Source organism: Heterodontus francisci, chromosome 6, assembly GCF_036365525.1.
Source record: "Heterodontus francisci isolate sHetFra1 chromosome 6, sHetFra1.hap1, whole genome shotgun sequence".
In the NCBI taxonomy this organism is placed as follows: domain Eukaryota; kingdom Metazoa; phylum Chordata; class Chondrichthyes; order Heterodontiformes; family Heterodontidae; genus Heterodontus; species Heterodontus francisci.
The window spans coordinates 113606277-113631615 of record NC_090376.1 but is presented as its reverse complement, the minus strand read 5'-3'; positions in this window follow the sequence as shown (position 1 = coordinate 113631615).

Below are 25339 nucleotides of genomic sequence, written 5' to 3'. Positions count from 1 at the left end.
ATGCCGCCACCTCTGCTGGGTCTGTCCTGCCGGTGGGACAGGACATACCCAGGGATGGTGATGGCAGTGTCTGGGACATTGTCTGTAAGGTATGATTCCGTGAGTATGACTATGTCAGGCTGTTGCTTGATGAGTCTGTGGGACAGCTCTCCCAACTTTGGCACAAGCCCCCAGATGTTAGTAAGGAGGACTTTGCAGGGTCGACAGGGCTGAGTTTGCTGTTGTTGTTTCCTGTGCCTAGGTCGATGCTGGGTGGTCCGTCTGGTTTCATTCTTTTTTACCGACTTTGTAGCAGTTAGATACAACTGAATGGCTTGACAGGCCATTTCAGAGGGCATGTAAAAGTCAATCACGTTGCTGTGGGTCTGGAGTCACATGTAGGCCGGACCAGGTAAGGACAGTAGATTTCCATCCCTAAAGGACATTAGTAAACGAGATGGGTTTTTAGAACAATCGAACCTGGTTTCATGGTCATTATTAGACTAACTTTTAATTCCACCTTCTGCAGTGGTGGGATTTGAACCCATGTCCCCGTTACTAGTCCAGTGACGATACCATTATGCCACCGCCTGACTTTTAAAAAGAGCTTTAAAAGAATGTTCCACTCTCTGCAACTGTGTGACAGTCAGCAGCTGTCACCTGTGAAACCGAAAGCACAATAGTTTAAAAGTCGGACTGACAATGGGAAATTTTTCATCTCCAGTCATGGTGAGGATGAGGAATGGCCCTGGGACCAGTTTACATCCGCGGACTAGATGGAAACATTTGGTGGGCCAGATCCTGGCTTGCGGGCTGTATGTTGGGACAGCCCTGTTTTCTGTGGTACCCACAGCTGCCACTATGCGATGTTGATGGAGGGAGTGAATGTTTAAGCCGATGGATAGGGTACGAATCAAGCGGGCTGCTTTGTCCTGGATAGTATGGAGTTTTTTTAGTGTTGTTGGAGTTGCACTCATCCAGCCAAGTGGAGAGTATTCCATCACACTCCTGACTTGTGCCTTGTAGATGGTGGACAGGATTTGGGGAGTCAGGAGGTGAGTTAGTCACCGCAGAATTCCCAGCCTCTGACCTGCTCTTGTAGTCACAGTATTTATATGACTGGTCCAGTTAAGTTTCTGGTCGATGGCAACCCCCAGGATGTTGATGGTGGGATATTCAGCAATGGTAATGCTGTTGAAATGACAAGGGTCGATGGTTAGGTTCTCTTTTATTGACGATGCTCATTGCCTGGCACTTGTGTGGCATAAATGTTACTTACCACTTACAGCCCATGGCTGTATATTATCCAGGTCTAGCTTCACATGGACACAGAAGGCTTTAGTATCTGAGGAGTTGCGAATGCTACTGAACACAGTGCAATTATGAGCGAACATCACCACTTCTGATATCATAATGGAGGAAAGGTCATGCTGAAACATTTTTGAAGATGGTTGGCCTAGGACACTTTGTTGGACCCCTCCCCCTTAAGTGACAACTGTGTGAGACCTGCCATATGACATCAGTGTGAAACTCGCTATAGTGATATCAGTTTGAGACCCCATTTAATATGATAGCAGTACGAGACCCTGTATAGTGACTTCAGTGTGAGATCCCCCAGTGTGACAGCTGTGTGAGCCCCCTATAGTTTCTTTTTTTTATTTGTTTCATGGGATGTGGGTGTCACTGCAGGGCCAGTATTGGTTGCCCATCCCCAATTGCCCTTTAGAAGGTAGTGGTGAGTTGCCTTCTTAAAACGTTGCAGTCCATCTGGTGCGGGTACACCCACAGTGCTGTTAGGGAGTTCCAGGATTTTGATCAATGTCAATGGCAACTCCCAGGGTGTTGATGGTGGATTACTCAGCGAAGGTAATACCGTTAAATGTCAGGAGGAGATGGTTAGATTCTCTTTTGTTGGAGATGGTCATTGCCTGGCACTTGTGTGGCACGAATGTTACTTACCACTTATCAGCACAAGCCTGAATATTGTCCAGGTCTTGCTGCATTTGGGCCCGGACTGATTCATTATCTGACAAGTCATGAGTGATCCTGAACAGGGTGCAATTATCAGCGAACATCACCGCTTCATGACCTTATGATAGAGGGAAGGTAATTGATGAAACAGCTGAATATGGTTGGGCCCATGACAATGTGTGAGACTCCCCTATAGTGACATCAGTGTGAGACTCTCCCATAGTGGCAGCTGTGTGAGATTCACCCCGTAATGATAGCTGTGTGTGACCCCCTATAGTGACATCAGTTTTTGACCCCCTATATTGACCGGTGTGTACGACACCCTATCATGACCGTTGTGTGGGAATCCCCTATCGTGACAGCTCTGTGAGACTGGCCATTGAGAGGCCCCCTACAATGACATCAGTGAGAACCCCCATAGTGACAGCTATGTGAATCCTGTGTAGTGACAGTCGTGTGAGATGTACCTACAGTGGCAGACGTAGGTCACCCCCCCCCACTCCCCCATAGCGACAGCTGAGAACGATTCCCCCATCCCCCATGGTGACATCAGTCTGAGACCTGCCCTATAGTGACAGCTATGTGTGATCCCACTATACTGACAGCTTTGAGGGAGACCCCTATTGTGACATCGGTGTGAGACCACCACATATTGACAGTCGTGTGAGAACCCCTATAGTGATATCAGAGTGAGGCCCCCCATAGTGACATCAGTGTGAGATACCCATAGTGACAGCTATGCTTATATTTTTATTCTTTCATGGGATGTGAGCATCGTTGGCAAGGCCAATTTGTTGCCTGTCCCTAATTGCCCTTGAGGAGGTGGTGGTGAGTCATCTTTTTGAACCACTGCAGTCCACATGATGTACATACACCCACAGTGCTTGTGGGAAAGGATTTCCAGGATTTTGACCCAGCGACAGTGAAGCAACAGTGATGCAGATCCAAATCAGGATAGTATGTAACTTGGAGGGGAACTTGCAGGTTGTGGTGTTCTCATACCACTGCTTCCCTTGTCCTTCTAGGTGGTAGAGGTCGTGGGTTTGGAAGATGCTGTTGAAGGAGCCTTGGCGAGTTGCTGCAGTGCATCATCAATATGGTATCCAGTGCTGCAATGTGCGCTGCTGGTAGAGGGAGTGAATGTTTAAGGTGATGGATAGGGTGCCAATCAAATGGGCTGCTCTGTCCTGAATGGTGTGGAGTTGCACTCATCAAGACAAGTGGAGAGTATTCCATCATACTACTGACTTGTGCCTTGTAGATGGTGGACAGGCTTTGGGGAATTAGGCAGTGAGTTAGTCGCCACAGAATTCCCAGCCTCTGAACCTGCTCTTGTAGCCACAGTATTTATATGGCTGGTCCAGTTAATTTTCTGGTTGAAAGCAACCCCCAGGATGTTGATGGTGGGGTATTCAGCAATGGTAATGTCATTGAAATGTCAAAGGGAGATGGTTAGCTTCTCTTTTGTTGGAGATGCTCATTGTCTGGCACTTGTGTGGCACAAATGTTACTTACCACTTATCAGCCCAAAACTGAATATTGTCCAGGTCTTGCTTCATGTGGAAACAAACAGCTTTAGTATCTGAGGAGTCGCAAATGCCACTGAACAGCGTGTAAATCATCAGAAAACATCACCACCTCTGACCTTATATAGGGGATTTCCACACAATTGTCACTATTGGGGGTGTCACACACCTGTCAATATAGGAGGGGGTCACACAACCGTGTGAGGCCCCCAACAGTGCCATCAGTGTGCGAACCTCCCATTGGGGGCAGCCATGTGAGAGCCACCTATTGTGACAGATTTGTGAGACCCCCTCTAGTGATACCAGTGTGAGACTACTATAGTGACAGCTGTGTGAGAACCCGATAGTGACACAATGTGTGACACAATTTGGTAGGAATATGGGATTAGTGTAGGATTAGTATAAATGGGTGGTTGATGTTCGGCACAGACTCGGTGGGCTGAAGGGCCTGTTTCAGTGCTGTATCTCTAATCTAAACAATTTATAGTGACATCTGTGTGAGACACCCACCATGCTGATAGCTGTGTGAGACCCCCTTTTGTGATATCATTGAGACTGCCTTTAATGACATCAGGAAGACCCTCGCCCCATAGCGACAGCTATGTGAATCCCCTGCAGTGACAGCTGTGTGAGATGCACCTACAGTGACAGCCATATGAAACACCCTGTATAGTGACACCTGTGTGAGACCCACCATACTGATAGCTGTGTGAGTCCCCTTTAGTAACATTAGTGAGACCCTCTATAGTGACAACTGCATGAGACCCCCTATAGTGACATCAGTAAGACCCCCCACAATGACAGCAATGTGAGATCCCTGTAGTGACAGCTGTGTGAGATGCACTAGCAGTGACAGCCGTGTGAGACCCCTTCTATAGTGACATCGTTGTGAGATCCCTATTGTGACAGCTGTGTGAGATTCCCTCCCCCCCCCCATGGTGACATCATAGAATCATAGAAAGTTTAAGGCACAGAAAAAGGCCACTTGGTCCATTGTGTCTGTGCCGGCCGAAAAACAATCCACCTATTCTAATTCCACCTTCCAGCATTTGGTCCGTAGCCCTGCAGATTACGGCACTTGAGGTGCATATCCAGACTCCTTTTAAATGAGTTGAGGGGTTCTGCCTCAATTACCCTTTCAGGCAGTGAGTTCCAAACCGCCACAACCCTCTGGATAAAAAAAGGTTTTCCTCATCTCCCCTTTAATTTTTCTGCCCATCACTTTAAATCTATGCCCCCTAGTCCCTGACCTCTCTGCTATGGCGAACAGACCCTTCACCTCCACTCTATTCAGGCCCCTCAAAATTTTGTACATTTCAATCAAATCTCCCCTCAGCCCTCTCTGTTCCAAGGAGAACAACCCCAGCCTATCCAATCTTTCCTCATAGCTGCATTTTTCCAGTCCTGGCAACATCCCCATAAATTTTCTCTGTACCACTCTAGTGCAATTACATCCTTTCTGTAATGAGGTGACTAGAACTGCACACAGTACTCAAGTTGTGGCCTAACCAATGATTTATACAGTTCCAGCATAACCTCCCTGTTCTTATATTCTCGGCTAATAAAGGAAATGATTCCATAAGCCTTCTTAACCACCTTATCGACCTGTCCTGCTACCTTCAGGGATCTGTGGACATTCACTCCAAGGTCCCTCACTTCCTCTACACGTCTCAGTATTTTCCCATTAGTCGTGTATTTCTTTGCCTTGTTTGACCTTTGCAAATGCATCACCTCACACTTCTCCAGGTTGAATTCAATTTGCCACTTTTCTGCCCATCTGACCAGACCATCAATATCTTCCTGCAGCCTACAGCTATCCTCCTCTCTATCTACCACATGGCCAATCTTTGTGTCAACTGCAAACCTCTTGATCATGCCCCTGACATTTACGTCTAAATCGTTAATATAGACTACAAAAAGCAGGAGACCCAGTACTGAGCCCTGCGAATGCCACTGGAAACAGCCCTCCAGTCACTAAAACACCCGTCAACAACTACCCTTTGTTTCCTGCCATTGAGCCAATTTTGTATCCACCTTGCTGGATCACATGGGATTTTTTTTTTTAACCAGCCTGCCCTGTGGGACCTTGTCAAAAGACTTGCTAAAATCTATGTAGACCACATCAACTGCACTACCATCATTTATCTTCCTTGTTATTTCTTCAAAAAATTCAATCAAGTTGGTCAAACAAGATCTTCCCTTAACAAATCCATGCTGACTATCCTTGATTGACCTATGACTTTCTAAGTGACAGTTTATCATGTTTCTCAGAATAGATTCCAATAATTTGCCCACTACTTAGGTAGGCTGACAGGCCTGTAATTATTCAGTCTATCCTTTGCTCCCTTTATAAACAGAAGTACAATGTTATCAGTTCTCCAATTCTCTGGCACCATACCTGTATCCAGTAAGGATTGGAAAATGATGGTCAGACCGTCTGCTATTTCCTCTCTTTCTTCTTTTAACATCCTAGGGTACATTTCATTTGGCCCTGGTGATTTATCAACTTTCAAGGATGCTAATCCCATTAATACTTCATCTCTCCCTATGTTTATCACATCCAATGCTTCACATTCCTTCTCCTTAACTACAATATCTGCATCGTCCCCGTCTTTTGTGAAGACAGACGCAAAGTATTTATTAAGCACCATACCAACATTTTCCACCCCTACACATAGGTTACCTTTTTGGTCTTTTATGGGCCCTATTCTCTCCTTAGTTATCCTCTTACTCTTAATGTATTGATAAAACATCTTTGGGTTCACCATGATTTTGCTTGCCAATATTCTTTCATGCCCTCTCTTTCCTAATTTTCTTTTTGATTTCACCCCTCCACTTTTTATACTCCTCTTGGCTTTCTGTAATGTTGAGTTCTTGATGTCCTTTTCTGCCTTATCTTACCCTGTAGGCTCCTTGACATCCATGGGGCTCTAGATTTGGTCATCTCACCACTGTTCTTTGTGGGAACATGTTTACTCTGAACCCCTTGAATCTCCCTTGCATCAGACATCAGTCTGAGGCCTGCCCTGTAGTGACAGCTGTGTGTGATACTGACAGCTTTGAGGGAGCCCCCTATAGAGACATCAGTATGAGACCTGCATAGTGATATCAGTGTGAGTTACCCATAGTGACAGCTATGTTTATATATTTATTCTATCATGGGATGCTAGTGTCGCTGGCAAGGCCAACATTTGTTGCCCATCCCTAATTGCCCTTGAGGGGGTGGTGGTGAATTGTCTTTTTGAACCACTGCAGTCCATATGGTGTACATACACCCTCAGTGCTTATAAGAAAGGAGTTCCATGGTTTTGACTCAGTGACAGTGAAGCAATGGTGATGCAGATCCAAGTCAGGAAGATGTGTAACTTGGAGGGCAACTTGCAGGTGGTGGTGCTCCCATGCATCTGCTGTTCTTGTCCTTCTAGGTGGTAGAGGTCATGGGTTTGAAAGGTGCTTTCTAAGGAGCCTTGGGGTGTTGCTGCAATGCATGTTGTAAAGGCCACTGCTGCCACTGTGCTCTGCTGGTGGAGGGAGTGAATATTTAAGGTGATGGATAGGGTGCCAATCAAGTGGGTGCTTTGTCCTGGATGGTGTGGAGCTTCTTAGGTATTGTTGGAGTTGCAATCATCGAGACAAGTGGAGAGTATTCCCTCACACTCCTGACTTGTGCTTTGTAGATGGTGGACAGACTTTGGGGAGTCGGGAGGTGAGTTACTCGCCACAGAATTCCCAGTCTCTGAACTGCTCTTGTAGTGACAGTATTTATATGTCTGGTCCAGTTACCTTTCTGGTCGATTGCAACCCCCAGGATGTTGATGGTGGGGTATTCAGCAATGTTAATGCCATTGAAATGCAAGGGGAGATGGTTAGATTCTCTTTTCTTGAAGATGCTTATTGCCTGACACTTGTGTGGCACAAATGTTACTTGCCACTTATCAGCCCAAAGCTGAATATTGTCCCGGTCTTGCTTCACATAGACATGGACTGCTTCAGTATCTGAGGAGTCACGAATGCCACTGATCATCAGCAAACCTCACTACTTCTCACCTTACGTGGGGAAAAGGTCATTGATGAAACAGTGGAGGATGGTTGGGCCTAGGACACTGTGTTGGACCCCACTATAGTGACAGCTGTGTGAGACCTGCCATAGTGACAGCTGTGCGAAACCCCTATCCTGGCATCAGTGTGCAACCCCTCCTATAATGACAGCAGTGTGAGACCCTGAATAGTGACATCAGTGTGAGATCCCCAATTGTGACAGCTGTGTGAGCCTCCTATAGTGAGAGCAGTTAAGTTTTTTTTTGTTTCATGGGATGTGGCTGTCGCTGGCAGGGCCAGTATTGGTTGCCCATCCCTAATTGCCCTTGAGAAGGTGGTGAGCTGCCTTTTTGAAATACTGTAGTCCATCTGGTGCGGGCACACCCACAGTGCTATTAGGAAGGGAGTTTCAGGAATTTGATCAATGTCAATGGCAATCCCAGGATGTTGATGGTGGGTTATTCAGCAATGGGAATACCGTTAAATGTCAAGGAGAGTTGGTTAGATTCTCTTTTGCTGGAGATGGTCAGTTCCAGGCACTTGTGTGGCACAAATGATACTTTCCACTTATCCGCACAAGCCTGAATATCGTCTAGGTCTTGCTGCATGTGGGCCCGGACTGTTTCAGTATCAGAGGAGTCGCGAGTGATGCTGAACAGGATGCAATCATCAATGAACATCACCACCTCTGCCTTTACGATAGAGGGAAGGTCATTGATGAAACAGCTGAAGATGTTTGGGCCTAGGACAATGTGTGAGACCCCCCTATAGTGATGTCAGTGTGAGATCCCTATAAGGACAGCTGTGTGAGACAATTTACAGTGACATCAGTGTGCAGTGTGACCCATCCCCATACTGACAGCTGTGTGAGACTCCCTTTAGTTGCATCAGTAAGACCCCCCCCCCCCATAGCGACAGCAATGTGAATCCCCTGTAGTGACAGCTGTGTGAGATGCACCTACAATGACAGCTGTATGAGACCCCCCTCTATAAGTGACATTGTTGTAAGACGCCCTAAGGTGACAGTTGTGTGTGATCCCACTATACTGACAGCTTTGAGGGAGACCCCGATTGTGACATCAGTGTGAAACCCACCTATAGTGACATCAGTGTGAGACCACCCCATGGTGAAATTTGAATTCAATTAATCAATCTGGAATTGAAAAATAAGCTAGTCTAATGGTGACCATGAAACTATTGTCAATTGTCATAAAAACCCATCTGGTTCACTAATGTCCTTTAGGGAAGGAAATCTGCCATCCTTACCTGGCCTGGCCTAAATGTGATTCCAGACCCACAGCAATGTGGTTGACTCTTAAATGCTCTCCGAAATGGCTTAGCAAGCCACTCAGTTCAAGGGCAACTAGGGATGGGCACTAAATGCTGCCCTAGCCAGTGATGCTCACATCCCATGAACAAATTTTAAAAAAGTAACAGATGTATGAAATTTTTTTATTCTTTCATGGATGTGAGCATTGCTGGGAAGGCCAGCATTTTTTTTTTACTCGTTCATGGCATGAGGGCATCGCTAGCATTTATTGCCCATTCTTAACTGCCCTTGAGAAGATGGTGGTGAGCTGCCTTTTTGAACCACTGCAATCCATCTGTTGTAGGCACACCCAGAGGGCTTATAGGAAATGAGTTCCATTTTTGACCCACCAACAATGGTTACTGATCAAAGTAACTTGGAGGAGAACTTGCAGGTGTCTGCTGCCCTAGTCCTTCTTGGTGATAGAGGTCATGGGTTTGGAATGTGCTTTTGGAGGACCCTTGGCAAGTTGCTGCAGTGCATCTTGTATATGGTACCCACAGCTGCCACTGTGCACCACTGGTGGGAGGAGTGAATGCTTAGTGTCGTGGATGGAGTGCCAATCAAACGGGCTGTTTTGTCCTGGATGGTGTGGAGCTTCTTGACTGTTGTTGGAGCTATACTCATCGAGGCAAGTGGACAGTATTCCATCACATTCCTGATTTGTGTTAATGTCCTCAGTGAGACCGTTAACGTTAAAATCTGAGATATGAATGCCAGACCAAGTTAAAGGACCACATGTCAAGATTTCACATTTTAACAACTAAACTAAAATAAATCCCCATTAACTAATAATACTTTGTAAGTAGCTGATAGCCCAGATTACAAAGAAAAGTATTTTATTTATTTATAGAAATATTTGAAATCCTCACACCACACTTGTATGTTACGAGTCCTCATTGATGGCAAAATCTTTGCGGTTAAAAATCCCAAACTCCTCCCAGTTGCAGTATGTTGGATCTCCCGGACCTTTTCAAGAACCACTGCCCTCTTCGCTCACTTCTCCGTGCACTTCCAACCTGGACGTCAGTGAATAAGGCAATTCCTGGAGATCCTGCTGGTCTTCTACTTCTCCGCAAGCTTCAACTTTCAAAACAGATTCAAGTCTTCACAGCCTTTCATTGTATCAGGCTTCCAAGAGCAGTTGGTCTCTCTTTCTCTTGGCTGCCACTACTCATAACCCACTGAGAGAAAACATTTCTCCTCATCTTTGTCTTAAATGGGCGATCCCTTATAATTAAACAATGGCCCCTAGTTCTAGATTCTCCCACAAGAGGAAACATCCTTTCCACATCCACCCTGTCAAGACCCCTCAGGATCTTATATGTTTCAATCAAATTGCCTCTTACTCTTCTAAACTCCAGCAGATACAAGCCTAGGCTGACCAACCTTTCCTCATAAGACAACTTACCCATTCCAGAAATTAGTCTAGTAAACCTTCTCTGAACTGCTTCCAATGCATTTACATCTTTCCTTAAATAAGGAGACCAGTACTGTACGCAGTACTCCAGATGTGGTATCACCAATGCCCTGTATAACTGAAGCATAGCCTCCCTACTTTTGTATTCAATTCCCCTTGCAATCAACAATAACGTTCTATTAGCTTTCCTAATTACTTGCTGTACCTGCATATTAACCTTTTGCCATTCATGCATTAGGAGACTCAGATCTCTCTGCATCTCAGAGCTCTGCACTATCTCACCTTTAAGATACTATGCTTCATTTATGTTCTTACTGCCAAAATGGACGATTTCACATTTTCCCACATTATGGTCCATTTTCCAGATCTTGGCCCACTCACTTAACCTATCTATATCTCTTTGTGGCCTCCTTATGTCCTCTTCACAACTTACTTTCCCAACCTATCTTTGTGTCATAAGCAAATGTAGAAACCATACCTTCATCCAAGTCATTTACATAAAATGTAAAAAGTTGAGGCTGCAGCACTGAACCCTATGGTGCACCACTCGTTATATCTTGCCTACCAGAAAATGACATCTTTATGCCTACTCTCTGTTTCCTGTTAGCTAGCCAATCTTCTATCCATGCTTATGTGTTACCCTCAAAACCATAAGCTTTTATTTCCCGCAGTAACCTATGATGTGGCACCTTATCAAATGCCTTCTGGAAATCTAAGTACAGTACATCCACCAGCTCCCCTGCATGCACAGCATATGTTACTTCTTCAAAGAACTCCAATAAATTGGTTAAACATGATTTCCCTTTCACAAAGCCATGTTGACTCTGCCTCATTACCTTGAATTTTTCTAAGTGCCCTGCTATAACATCTTTTTCTTACAACATAATCGCATATAATATTGTAAACATTTTCATTCTTAACATTTTTCACTTTAATGATATTTTATAGTTCTGAGTTGTTTGCTTCCATTATACTCTTTCTTTAAATTCTGGATAGAGCATCGGCAATTTCATTGCTCTTTCCTGCAACATATACAATCTCTCGCATAAATAGTTCTAATATTAAACGTCACCAAAATAATCTGGTGTTCTTGGTTTTGAATTCCCCTCTCTGTCAATGTAATCCTCAAGTTGTGGGATTGGATAAGAGTCTGTTTTAGTTACTGTGTTGACTTTCCAATAATTAATACAATATCTTTTGGAACCATTTGGTTTTTGTACTCGCTCCACTAGTGAACTCCAGCTACTTTGACTAGGTTCAATTATATCTTTCTTTAGCATATATTGAACCGCCTTTCTGACCTGTGCCAATTTATCAGGATCGAATCAATCAGGGTTGATTGATTGAATCACTCAATTTAATGGTGTATCTGTCCCTGCATCAACCCCATGAATAGCCAGAAAAGTTTGGCCTATGTGAGAACCCCACCCCACTCCAGTGACAGTTGTGTGAGACCTCCTCTATTAACAGCTGTGTGGCACCCCTCCCTTATAGTTACAACTGTGTGAGACTCCTTATATTGACACCGGCGTGAGATCCCCAGCAACAGCTGTGTGAAAACCCCCATAGTGAAATTAGAGTGCTACCTCACCCCCTCATAGTAAAGTCTGGCTTGGGTATAAAATTAAAACCAGACCAGACCCTGACCTGACAACAGCCAACCCGAACCCGACCTGAGCCCGAGCCCTTTAATTTTCTTTCACGCTCGACGCAATCTGACACGAATCTCCTTCATTTGTTCCAGCAGCAGGCTATTCCTGCAGCTGGAGTCGTGGGGAATCATGGGTAAGCCTGATACCCCGTGACATCCCGGAAGCAGTGTCCAGCCCGACCCGACCCGAGCCTAAATGCTGGACTTGGAATTTCGACCCGACCCGACCCAAATTGGACACATTTAGTCGGGTCTAGACGGGTTCAGGTCGGGTGGCCAGCCTTTACCTCATAATAACAGTAAAAATAGTGAGAAGGGGCCAAGTAATGCTGAAAAGACAAGCCTTAAGGCTTTGTGCCTTAACGCGCAGAGCATTTGCAATAAGGTGGATGAATTAATCACGCAAATAGATGTAAATGGGTATGATTAGTCGGGATTACGGAGACATGGCTGCAAGGTGACCAGGGATGGGAAATGAACATCCAGGGATATTCAGTATTTAGGAAGGACAGACAAAAAGCAAAAGGCAGTGGAGTTGCATTGCAGGTTAAAGAGGAAATTAACGCAATAGTGAGGAAAGATATTAACTCTGATGATGTGGAATCTGTATGGGTAGAGCTGAGAAACAGTAAGGGACAAAAAACGTTAGTGGGGGTTGTATATAGACCCCCAAACTGTAGTGGTGATGTTGGGAATGGCATTAAACAGGAAATTAGAGACGCATGCGATAAAGGAACATCTGTAATTATGGGTGAATTTAATCTGCATATAGATTGGGGAAATCAAATTATTCACAATCCCGTAGAGGAGGAATTCTTGGAGTGTATACGGGATGGTTTTCTGGGCCAATATGTTGAGGAACCAACTAGAGAACAGGCCATCCTAGACTGAATATTGTTTAATGAGAGAGGAATAATTGACAATCTAATGGTGCGAGACCCCTTGGGGACGAGCGACCATAATATGATAGAATTCCTAATCAAGATGGAGAGTGACATAGTTGATTCTGAGACTAGGGTTCTGAATCTTAGCAAAGGAAACTACGAAGGTATGAGGCGTGAGTTGGCTATGACGGATTGGGAAACATTGCTTAAAGGGATGACGGTGGATAGGCAATGGCAAACATTCAAAGAGCGCGTGGATGAAGTGAAATAATTGTTTATCCCGGCAGACCCATTGTGTCAGCCTGCTCCTGCCCCACTGAACTTATTTCTTCCTATCTTGACTCTATCTTTTCTCTGCTGGTCCAGTCTCTTCCCACCTACATCTGTGACTCTTCTGATGCCCTACGTCATTTTGACAATTTCCAGTTCCCTGGTCCCAACCACCTGCTCTCCACTATGGACGTCAATCGCTCTACACCTCCATCCCCCATCAGGATGGTTTAAGGGCTCTCCGCTTCTCTCTTGAACAGAGGCCGAACCAGTCCCCAACCACCACCACCCTCCTCTGCCTGGCTGAACTTGTTCTCACATTGAACAACTTCTCCTCCAACTCCGCTCACTTCCTTCAAGTAAAAGGTGTTGCTATAGGTACCCGCATGGGTCCTAGTTGTGCTTGTCTTTTTGTGGGATATGTCGAGCATTCTTCGTTCCAGTCCGACTCAGGCCCCCTCCCCCAACTCTTTTTCCGGTACATTGATGACTGTAATGGTGCCGTTTCCTGCTCCCGAACCGAACTGGAAAACTTTATCAACTTTGCTTCCAATTTCCACCCTTCTCTCACCTTTACATGGTCCATCTCTGACACTTCCCTTCCCTTCCTCGACTTCTCTGTTGCCATCTCTGGGGATAGGTTGTCGACGAATATCCATTATAAGCCCACCGACTCCCACAGCTCCCTCGACTACACTTCTTCACACCCTACCTCCTGTAAGGACTCCATTCCATTCTCCCAGTTTCTCCCTCTCCGACGCATGTGCTCTGATGATGCTACCTTCCATGACAGTGCTTCTGATATGACCTTTTTCCTCAACCGAGGATTCCCCCCCATTGTTGTTGACAGGGCCCTCAACCGTGTCCGGCCCATTTCCTACACCTCTACCCTCACCCCTTCCCCTCCCTCCCAGAACTGTGACAGGGTTCCCCTTGTCCTCACTTTCCACCCCATCAGCCTCCATTTCCAAAGGATCATCCTCTGCCATTTCCGCCACCTCCAGCGAGATGCCACTACCAAACGCATCTTCCCCTCCCTTCCCCCTGTCAGCATTCCGAAGGGATCATTCCCTCCGTGACACCCTGGTCCACTCCTCCATTACCCCCACCATCTCGTCCCCGTCCCATGGCACCTTCCCCTGCAATCGCATGAGGTGTAATACCTGCCCATTTACCTCCTCTCTCCTCACTATCCAAGGCCCCAAACACTCCTTTCAGGTGAAGCAACGATTTACTTGTACTTCTTTCAATGTAGTATACTGTATTCGCTGCTCACAGTGTGGTCCCCTCTACATTGGGGAGACCAAACGCAGACTGGGTGACCACTTTGCGGAACATCTCCGCTCAGTCCGCAAGCAGGACTCTGAGCTTCTGGTTGCTTGCCATTTCAACACCCCCCGCCGCTCTCATGCTCACATCTCTGTCCTGGGCTTGCTGCAGTGTTCCAGTGAACATCAACGCAAGCTCGAGGAACAGCATCTCATTTACCGATTAGGCACACTACAGCCTGCCGGGCTGAACATTGAGTTCAATAATTTCAGAGCATGACGGGCCCCCCATTTGACCTTTATTTTTAGTTATTTTTTCTTTTTTACATTTTTTACAATTTTTTTTGTTTGTTTATTTCATTTCATCTTAGTTTGTTCAATTTGCTTACCCACTGTTTTTTTTCATGTTTGTACTTGCTGCTGTTCAATCTTCAGTCCGTTAACACCCTATATTTATGAATGCTTTGTCTTTCAACACACCATTAACATATTGTTTGCCTTTGCTCCATGACCTTTCGGTCAACTATGTGGCCTTGTCCAATCTCCACCTTCTCCTTTGTTATCTCTTGCCCCACCCCCGCCTCACTTGCTTATAAACTTTGACATTTCTAATATTTGCTAGTTCAGAAGAAGGGTCACTGGGTTCCAGCATTTCTTGTTTTTATTTCAGATTTCCAGCATCCGCAGTAGTTTGCTTTTATTTCTGGTATGATATTTGTGTCCTCCTTTGTGAAGACAGAACCAAAGTATGCATTTAGTTGGTCAGCCATTCCTTTATTCCCCATAATAAATTCCCCTGTTTCTGACTGTAACGGACCACATTTGTCTTCACCAATCTTTTTCTCTTCACATACCTATAGAAACCTTTACAGTCAGTTTTTATGTTCCCCGCAAGCTTGCTCTCGTACTCTATTTTCCCCTTCTTAATCAATCCCTTGGTCCTCCTTTGCTGAATTCTAAACTGCTCCCAATCCTCAGGTCTGTTGTTTTTTCTGGCGGATTTATACGTCTCTTCCTTGGATCTAATGCTATCTCTAATTTCCCTTGTTAGCCATGGTTTGGCTACCTTCCCCATTTTACTTTTGTGCCAGACAGGGATAAACAATTATAATAAAAGCAAAATACTGCGGATGCTGGAAATCTGAAATAAAAACAAGAAATGCTGGAACCACTCAGCAGGTCTGGCAGCAACTGTGGAAAGAGAAGCAGAGTTAACATTTCGGGTCAGTGACCCTTCTCGGAACTGACAAATATTAGAAATGTCACAGGTTATAAGCAAGTGAGGTGGGGGTGGGGCAAGAGATAACAAAGGAGAAGGTGTAGATTGGACAAGGCCACATAGCTGACCAAAAGGTCACGGAGCAAAGGCAAACAATATGTTAATGGTGTGTTGAAAGACAAAGCATCGGTACAGATAGGGTGTTAATGGACTGAAGGTTGAACAGCAGCAAGTTCAAACATGAAAAAACACACTGGGTAAGCAAACTGAACAAACTAAGATGAAATGAAATAAACTTAAAAAAAATTTGTAAAAAATGTAAAAAAGGAAAAAAGAAAAAATAACTAAAGGTAAAATCGGGGGCCCGTCATGCTCTGAAATTATTGAACTCAATGTTCGGTATTAGTAGAGAAATGGTGCTGGTTATGAAAGGGAAATCATGCTTAACAAATATACTAGAATTCTTCGAGGATGTAACTAGTAGAGTTGATGAGGGGGAGCCAGTGGATGTGGTTTATTTGGACATTCAGAAGGCTTTCGACAAAGTCCCACATAAGAGATTAGCATGTAAAATTAAAGCACATGGGATTGGGGGTAGTGTATTTTGATGGATAGAAAATTGGTTGGCGGACAGGAAGCAAAGAGTCGGAATAAATGGGTCTTTTTCCGAATGGCAGGCAGTGACTAGTGGGTACTGCAGGGATCGGTGCTAGGACCCCAGCTATTCACAATATATATTAATGATTTAGATGAGGGAACTAAATGTAATATCCCCAAATTTGCAGATGACACAAAACTGGGTGGGAGGGTGAGTTGTGAGGAGGATGCAGAGAGGCTTCAGGGTGATTTGGACAAGTTGAGTGAGTGGGCTAATGCATGGCAGATGCAGTATAATGTGGATAAATGTGAGGTTATCCACTTTGGTGGCAAAAACTTGAAGGCAGATTATTATCTGAACGGCTATAAACTGAGAGGGGAATATGCAGCGAGACCTGGGTGTTCTTGTACACCAGTCACTGAAGGTGCAACAGGCGGTAAAAAAGGCACATGGTATGTTGGCCTTCATAGCGAGAGGATTCGAGTACAGGAGCAGGGATGTCTTGCTGCAATTATATGGGACCTTGATGAGGCCACACCTGGAATATTGTGTGCAGTTTTGGTCTCCTTATCTGAGAAAGGATGTTCTTGCTAGAGAGCGAGTGCAGCGAAGGTTTACCATACTGATTCCTGGGATGGTGGGACTGACGTATGAGGAGCGATTGAGTCGGTTAGGATTATATTCGCTGGAGTTCAGAAGAGTGAGGGAGGAACTCATTGAAACCTATAGAATTCTAACAGGACTTGACATGGCAGATGCAGGAAGGATGTTCCCGATGGTGGGGGTGTCCAGAACCAGGGGGTCATAGTCTCAGGATATGGGGTAAACCTTTCGGGACTGAGATGAGGAGAAATTTCTTCACTCAGCGAGTGGTGAGCCTGTGGAATTCACCACCTCAGAAAGCAGTTGAGGCCAAAACATTGTATGTTTTCAAGAAAGAGTTAAATACAGCTCTTGGGTCTAAAGGAATCAAAGGGTATGTGGCGAAAGCGGGAAAAGGTTACTCTGCCGCTGCTCTGCCTCATCATTAAGGTGTTTGGACTCATAGCATGATGCAGCTTGATGGGCAAGTTGCTGGCATGTTGAACGATTGGTAGCAAGCTCCTCCCAGTCATCAATGTCAACGCTGCCATGCTTCAAAGAGAGCTTCAGAGTGTCTTTGAAGCATTTTCTTTGTTCTCCCCTGGAACGCTGGCTATTTGAGAGTTGAGAAAATTGGACCTGGTTTTCGGTCAGCTGAACACAGTGTCCAGTCCATCAAAGAATGTTTTGCAGGAGTTTTGCCTGAATGCTTGTGGAACCGGCTTCAAGAAAGACATGAGCATTTGTTCGATGGTCCTCCCATTGATTCCGGAGGATGCGACAGAGGCATTGCTGATGGAATTTCTCTCAGGCTGTTATGTGTCGCTGATATACAGTCCAGGTGTCACTGCAGTACAGGAGTGAGGTGACAACAATTCCTCTGTACACTAGGAATTTTGCTGACTTGCAGAAGTCTTTGTTGTCAAACCCTTGCTGCCGTAGTTTGTATAAAGCTGTGTGGGAGAGGCTGGGAGTTGGGGTGAAGATAGTTACAGTTGTCGCATTCAAGTCGGGGGTGGGTGTGTGGAGGGGTGAGTGGGGGGTGTTCTTTCTCCTCCCAAATTCGTAGGAATCTTGAAGTGGACAAAAGTCCACCAGCTTTGAAGACCTCAGCCCTCAGCTGCAATACCATTGTGTCCACAGGCTCTGTTGTTCTTCATCCGTTTGATTGCTTGTTGCAGCTCTCCCATCGATGGTGGTTCTTCCATGGTTTCTACCACAGGATACTGGGGGGTAGCCTGAAGAGTATCAGCTGCCACTGAGGATTCATTGTTGAGGAGTTGTTGAAAATGTTCTTTTGCATTTACGGATGGCATTGTCATCCTTAAGAAGCGAGACACCATCCTGTGGGGATAGTTAATAATCATAATAATAATAAGGTGACAGTTGCGTGAGACCCCATTTACTGACATCTGAGTGAGATCCCCCCGTAATGACAACTGTGGGCGGTGCTCCCATTGCGACTGATGTGTGAGACCCCAAATAGTGACAGCTATATGAGACCTACCTACAGTGACAGCTCTATGATACCCCCAGAGTAACAGCGGTGTGAGACCCCCTGTAGTGACATCATTATGAGACCCCCTATAGTAACATCAGTATGGGAACCCCCCTATTCTGATAGCTGTTTGAGACCACATAGTGATATCAGTGTGCGACCCCCATAGTGACATCAGAGTGACACCCTCCATAGTAATATCAGTGTGAGACCCCACCATAGTGATATCATTGTGAGACCCCCGATGGTAACATCAGTTTGGGAACACCCCCGCCATAGTGAAATCAGTGGGAGACACCCATCGTGACAGCTATGTTTATATTTTTAATGCTTTCATGGGATGTGAGCATCACTGGCAAGGCCAACATTTGTTGCCTGTCCCTAATTGCCCCTCAGGAGGTGGTGGTGAGTCATCTTTTTGAACCACTGCAGTCCATATGGTGCATGTACACCCACAGTGCTTATAGGAAAGGAGTTCCAAGGTTTTGACCAACCGACACTGAAACAATGGTGATACAGGTCCAAGTCAAGATGATGTGTAACTTAGAGGGGAACTTGCAGGTGGTGGTGTGCCTATGCGACTGCTGCCCTTGTCCTGCTAGGTGGTAGAGGTCATGTGTTTGGAAGGTGTTGTCAAAGGAGCCTTGGCATGTTGCTGCAGTGTATCTTATATAGGGTACCCACTGCTCCCACTGTGCACTGCTGGTGGAAGGAGTGAATGTTTAAGGTGATGCATAGGGTGCCAATCAACCTGGCTGCTTCGTCCTGGATGGTGTGGAGCTTCTTAGGTGTTGTTGGAGTTGCAATCATCAAGACAAGTGGAGAGTATTCCATCACATTTCTGATTTGTGCCTTGCAGATGGTGGACAGGCTTTGGGAAGTCAGAAGGCGAGTTAGTCGCCGCAGAATTTCCAGCCTCTGAACTGCTCATGTAGCCACAGTATTTATATGGCTGGTCCAGTTACCTCTCTGGTCGATGGCAACCACCAGGATGTTGATAGTGGGGTATTCAGTGATCATAATGCTGTTGAAATGTCAAGGGGAGATGGTTACATTCTCTTTTGTTGGAAATGGTCATTGCCTGGCACTTGTGTGGCACAAATGTTACTTCTCAGTTTTCAGCCCAAGGCTAAATATTGTCCCGGTCTTGCTTCACATGGACACAGACAGCTTCAGTATCCGAGGCGTCGCAAATCACAGTGCAATCATCAGCGAACATCTGACCTTATTATGGAGGAAAGACCATTGATGAAACAACAGAAGATGGTTGGGCCCAGGGCAATGTGTGAGACCCCTCTATAGTGACACCAGTTTGAGACCTCCAATATTGTAAGGTGTGTGACACACCCTATAGTCGCAGCTGTCTAACACCCCCTACATTGATAGCTTTGTGAGACCCCCTATAGTGACATCAGTTAAGAACCCCTATAGTGACAGTTGTGTGAAACCCCCTTTAGTGACAGTAGTCAGAACACTCCCCCCTTAGCGACAGCTTTGTGAATCCCTAGTAGTGACAGCTGTGTGAGATACACCTACAGTGACAGCCATGTGAGAATGCCTCCCCCCTTTCGTGACATCCACGTGAGACCCCCCCTCAGTGGCAGCCATGTGAGACCGCCTCTAGAGTGAAATCGTTGTGAGATCCTCTATTGTGACAACAGTGTGAGATTCCCCCCCACAGTGACATCAGTCTGAGACCTGCCCTATAGTGACAGCTGTGTGTGATGCCACTATACTGACAGCTTTGAGGGAGCCCCCTATAGTGACATCAGTGTGACACCACCTCATATTGACAGCCGTGTGAGCACCCCCAGAGTGACATCAGTGTGAGACACTCATAGTGACAGCTACGTTTATATTTGTATTCTTCCATGGGATGTGAGTGTCCCTGGCAAGGCCAACATTTGTTGTCCATTCCTAATTGCCATTGAGGAGGTGGTGGTGAGTCATCTTTGTGAACCACTTCAGTCCACATGATGTACATACACCCACAGTGCTTATAGGAAAAGAGTTCCAGGGTTTTGACCCAGCAATGGTGATGCAGATCCATGTCAGGATGATGTGTAACTTGGAGGGCAAATTGCAGGTGGTGGTGCTCCCATACATCTGCAGCACTTGTCCTCCTATGTGGTAGAGGTTGTGGGTCTGGAAGGTGTTGTTGAAGAAGCCTTGGCATGTTGTTGCAGTGCATCTTGTATATGGTACCCATTGCTGCCACTATGCGATGCTGGTGGAGGGAGTGAATGTTTAAGGTGATGGATAGGGTGCCAATCAAACTGGCTGCTTTGTCCTGGTGGTGTGGAGCTTCTTCAGTGTTGTTGCAGTTGCACTCATCGAGACAAGTGGAGAGTATGCCATCACACTCCTGACTTGTGCCTTGTAAATGGTGGACAGGTTTTAGGGAGTCAGGAGGTGAGTTAGTCGCCACAGAATTCCCAGCCTCTATCCTGCTCTTGTAGCGACAGTATTTATATGACTGGTCCAGTTAAGTTTCTGGTCGATGGCATCTCCCAGGATGTTGATGGTGGGGTATTCAACGATGGTAATTGCTTTGAAATGTCAAGAGCAGATGGTTAGATTCTCTTTTGTTGGAGATGATCATTGCCTGGCACTTGTATGGCACAAATGTTACTTGCCACTTAATCACGCCAAGACTGAATATTGTCCAGGTCTTGCTTCACGTGGATACAGACGGCTTTAGTGTATGAGGAGTCGGGAATGTTACTGAACACAGTGCAATCATCAGTGAAAATCACCACTTCTGACCTTGTAATGGAGGGAAGGTCATTGATGAAACAGCAGGCCTAGGACACGGTGTTGGACCACCCCACCCCCCCGTCCCATACTGACAGCTGCGTGAGACCTGCCATAGCGACATCAGTGTGGAACCCTCCCTGCCCTCTAATGACAGCAGTCTGAGACGCTGTATAGTGACGCGAGTGTGAGATTGCCCCATTGTGACAGCTGTGTGAGCCTCCTGCAGTGACAGCAGTTGTAACTTTTTTTTATTTGTTTCATGGGATATGGGTGTCGCTGGCAGGGCCAGTATTGGTTGCCCATCCCTAATTGCCTTTCAGAAGGTGGTGGTGAGCTGCCTTTTTGAAACACTGTAGTCCATCTGGTGCAGGTACACCCACAGTGTTGTTAGGAAACGAGTTCCAGGATTTTGATCACTGTCAATGGCAAACTCTAGGATGTTCATGGTGAGGCATTCATCGATGGTAATACCGTTAAATGTCAAGGCGAAATGGTTAGATTCTCTTTTTTTGGAGATAGTCATTGCCTGGAACTTGTCTGGCACGAATGTTAGTTGCCACTTATCAGCAGTTTGGTTTCCGCCAGGGCCACTCAGCTCCTGTCCTCATCACAGCCTTGGTTCAAACATGGAAAAAAGAGCTGAATTCAAGAGGTAAGGTGAGAGTGACTGTACTTGACTTCAAGGCAGCATTTGACCGAGTATTGCATGAAGGAGCCCTAGCAAAACTGGAGTCAATGGGAATCAGGGGGAAAACTCTCCGCTGGTTGGAATCATACCTAGTGCAAAGGAAGATGTTTGTGGTTGTTGGAGGACAATCATCTCAGCTCCAGGATATCACTGCAGGAGTTCCTCAGGGTAGTATCCTAGGCCCAACCATCTTCAGCTGCTTCATCAATGACCTTCCCTCCATCATAATGACAGAAGTGGAGACGTTTGCTGATGATTGCACAATATTCAGCACCATTCACAACTCCTCAGATACTGAAGCAGACCGTGCTGAAATGCAGCAAGACCTGCACAATATCCATGCTGAGGTTGAAAAGTGGCAGTAACATTTGTGCCACACAAGTACCAGGCAATGACCATCTCCAACAAGAGAGAATCTAACCATCTCCTCTTGACATTTGCTGAATCCCCCGCTATCAACATCCTGGGTGTTAACATTGACCAGACACTGAACTGTAGTAGCCATAGAAATACCATGGCTACAAGAAAAGGTCAGAGGCTAGGAATCGTGCGGTGATTAACTCACCTCATGAGCCCCAAAGCCTGTCCACCAGCTACAAAGCACAAGTCAGGAGTGTGATGGAATACTCTCCACTTGTCTGGATGGGTGCAGCTCCAACAACAAGAAGCTCGATACCATCCAGGACAAAGCAGCCCACTTGATTGTCACCCCGTCCACAAACATTCACTTCCTCCACCACCAAAGCACAGTGGCAGCAATGAGTACCATCTACAAGTTGCACTGCAGCAATGCACCAAGGCAACTCAGGCAGCACCTTCCAAATCCGCAACCTCTACCACCTAGAAGGACAAGAGCAACAGATGCATGGGAACACCATCACCTGCAAGTTCCTCTCCAAACCACACACCATCCTGACTTGGGGCTGTATTGTAGTTCCTTCACTGTCACTGGATCAAAATCCTGGAATTACCTTCCTAATAGTACTGTGGGTGTATCTACCCCACATGGACTGCAGCGGTTCAAGAAGGCAGCTCACCACCACCTTCTCAAGGGTAATTAGGGATGGGCAATAAATGCTGTCCTGGCCAGTGACACCCACATCCCATTAAATGAATAATAGCACAAGGTTGAATATTGTCCAGGTCTTGCTGCATGTGGGCCCAGAATGTTTCGGTATCTGAGGGGTCACGAGTGGCACTGAACAGGGTGCAATCATCAGCGAACATTACCATTTCTGATCTTAAGATAGAGGGAAAGTCATTGATGAAACAGCTGAAGATGTTTGGGCTCAGTACAGTGTGTGAGACCCCCCCCTACAGTGATATCATTGTGAGATTCTCCCATAGTGGCAGCTGTGTGAGACTGCCCTATAATGACATCAGTTTGGACCCCCTAAATTGACAGATGTGTGACACCCCCTATCGTCACAGCTGTGTGACACCCCCTATAGTGGCATTGTGTGGGAATCCCCTATAGTGACAGCTTTATGAGACCCCCTACATTGACATCAGTGTGCGACCACCCCCAATAGTGATAGCCATGTGAGATCTGCCTACAGTGACAACTGTGTGAGACCCACTCTAGTGACACCAGTGTGAGATTCCATTATGGTGACAGCTGTGTGAGACCTCCTTTAGTGACATCAGTGAGATTCCACCGAGCGATAGCTATGTGAATCCCCTGTAGTGGCAGCTGTGTGAGATGCACCTACAACACCCATATGAAACCCCCCATCGTAGTGACATCTGTGCAAGATCCCCCATACTCACAGCTGTGTGAGATCCCATGTTGTGACAACAGTATGAGATGCGCCTACAGTGACAGCCATGTGAGACCCTACCCCATAGACACATCATTGTGAGACCCCCTATTGTGACGACTGTGCGCAACCACCCCAGTTGTGACAGCCATATGAGATCCGTATACAGTGACAGCTTTGTGAGACCCCCTATATTGACGTCAGTGTGAGACCCACTATGGTGACATCAGTGTGAGACCACCCATATTGACAGCTATGTTAATTTTTTTAATTTTTTATTGGATGTGAGCATCGCTGGCAAGTCCAGCATTTATTGCCCATCCCTAATTACCCATGAGTAGCTGGTGGTGACTCATCATTTTGAACCACTACAGACCATCTGGTGTAGCTACACCCACAGTGCTAATAGGAAATGAGTTTCAGGCTTCAAACCCAGAAACAGTGAAGGAACGGTGATACAGATCCAAGTCAGGCTGATGTGTAACTTGGAGAGAAAATTGAAGGAAATTCTGCCCTTGTCCTTCAAGGTGGGAAGACATCATGGGTTTCGATGAATTGGATGAATTAATCACGCAAATAGATGTAAACAGGTATGATATAGTTGGAATTACGGAGACATGGCTGCAAGGTGACCAGGGATGGGAAATGAACATCCAGGGGTATTCAGTATTTAGGAAGGACAGACAAAAAGCAAAAGGCAGTGGAGTTGCATTGCTGGTTAAAGAGGAAATTAATACAATAGTGAGGCAGGATATTAGCTCTGACGATGTGGAATTTGTATGGGTAGAGCTGAGAAACACTAAGGGACAAAAAACATGTAGTGGTGATATTGGGAATGGCATTAAACAGGAAATTAGAGACGCATTAGATAAAGGAACATCTGTAATTATGGGTGACTTTAATCTGCATATAGATTGGGGAAATCAAATTAGTCACAATACCGCAGAGGAGGAATTCTTGGGAATGTATACGGGATGGTTTTCTAGACCAATGCATTGAGGAACCAACTAGAGAACAGGCCATCGTAGACTGGGTATTGTGTAATGAGAGAGGAATAATTGACAATCTAGTGGTGCGAGACCCCTTGGGGATAAGTGACCACAATATGATAGAATTCTTCATCAAGAAGAATGTGGCGGGGCGGCACAGTGGCACAGTGGTTAGCACCGCAGCCTCACAGCTCCAGTGACCCGGGTTTGGTTCTGGGTACTGCCTGTGTGGAGTTTGCAAGTTCTCCTTGTGATTGCGTGGGTTTCTGCCGGGTGCTCCGGTTTCTTCCCACGGCCAAAGACTTGCAGGTTGAGAGGTAAATTGGCCATTGTAAAATTTCCCCTAGTGTAGGTAAATGGTAGGAGAATGGTGGGGATGTGGGAAGGAATATGGGATTAATGTAGGATTAGTGTAAATGGGTGGTTGTTGGACGGCACAGACTCAGTGGGCCGAAGGGCCTGTTTCAGTGCTGTATCTCTCTATGACTCTAAGATGGAGAGTGACTGTTGATTCTGAGACTAGGGTCCTGAATCTTAGTAAGGGAAACTACGAAGGTATGAGGCCCGAGTTGGCTATGATGGATTGGGGAACGTTACTTAAAGGGATGACGGTGGATAGGCAATCGCAAACATTTAAAGAGAGCATGGATGAAGTGCAACAATTGTTTATCCTGGCAGACCCATTGTGTCAGCCTTCTCCTGCCCCACTGAACTTATTTCTTCCTATCTTGACTCTATCACTGTCTGGCACAAAAGTAAAACGAGGAAGGTAGCCAAACCATGGCTTACAAGGGAAATTAGAGATAGCATTAGATCCAAGGAAGAAGCATATAAATCTGCCAGAAAAAGCAACAGAACTGAGGATTGGGAGCAGTTTAGAATTCAGCAAAGGAGGACCATGGGATTGATTAAGAAGGGGAAAATAGAGTACG